The sequence below is a fragment of the Pavona decussata genome, unplaced genomic scaffold, assembly GCF_977016875.1.
Source record: "Pavona decussata unplaced genomic scaffold, jaPavDecu1.1 SCAFFOLD_102, whole genome shotgun sequence".
NCBI lineage: Eukaryota > Metazoa > Cnidaria > Anthozoa > Scleractinia > Agariciidae > Pavona > Pavona decussata.
The window spans coordinates 5,622,787-5,623,525 of record NW_028145517.1 but is presented as its reverse complement, the minus strand read 5'-3'; the positions used below and the strand labels follow the sequence as shown (position 1 = coordinate 5,623,525).

The following is a 739-nucleotide window of genomic DNA, read 5'->3' as shown; positions in this document are numbered from 1 at the left end:
CAAAGTATCACAGAAGAAAAATTAGAAAAACTACATCTCATAAGGCTAAGATTTTTTCTTAGTTGTACACTTGCCTTTTCGGTTGAAGGTAGTGTGTATTTTATTGAAATTGTATGTCAGCGGGAGAAAATAACCTCTCTTTTAAAATATCGGTAAGCGGGTGTCCAAACAGTGACATCCGCGCATGTCAATAAATATTTATAATTTCATAATTATGATCAGCTGGGACTCCGTGGCGCAATGGTAGCGCGTCTGACTCCAGATCAGAAGGCTGCGTGTTCAAGTCACGTCGGGGTCACTAACTTTTTCGTTCTCGATGTTTTATTTTTTATTTTATTTTATTTTATTTTATTTTATTTTATTTAATTTAATTTTATTTTATTTTATTATTTCCTCTTCTTTTTTCACGGAATATTAAGTTTGATCGGGGCATATTTATTTTGTTTCTTTTTTTAACTCCTTTTTTTTAACACGTTTTTCTTGCATGTCACGCGATTGCAACGTTCATCCACTGCAAAATGTAGCCCTCTGTCATTCCTTTCCAAACTAGCTCATTCTTTGCTGTTCTTGGCATTTAATATTCGATCGGACGACCAGCTCGCCGGCTCGGTTCGCTTCAGTTTTCCCCGACCTGTAGCGCCATTTTTGAAGTCCATAGTGTTCATGTTCATCTATTATCCACATATTACTGAAATGCGAACAAATAAATGAAATAAATAAATAATAAAAAAAGGATTCA

At 34.6% G+C, this 739-nt stretch overlaps 1 non-coding gene across 1 annotated transcript; it reads left to right on the top strand.

The window, feature by feature from the left end:
- Window positions 1-226: 226 nt before the first annotated feature.
- On the top strand, window positions 227-298 carry Trnaw-cca (transfer RNA tryptophan (anticodon CCA)). The gene has a single exon. It is a non-coding gene; the product is annotated as a tRNA-Trp (tRNA).
- Window positions 299-739: the final 441 nt, after the last annotated feature.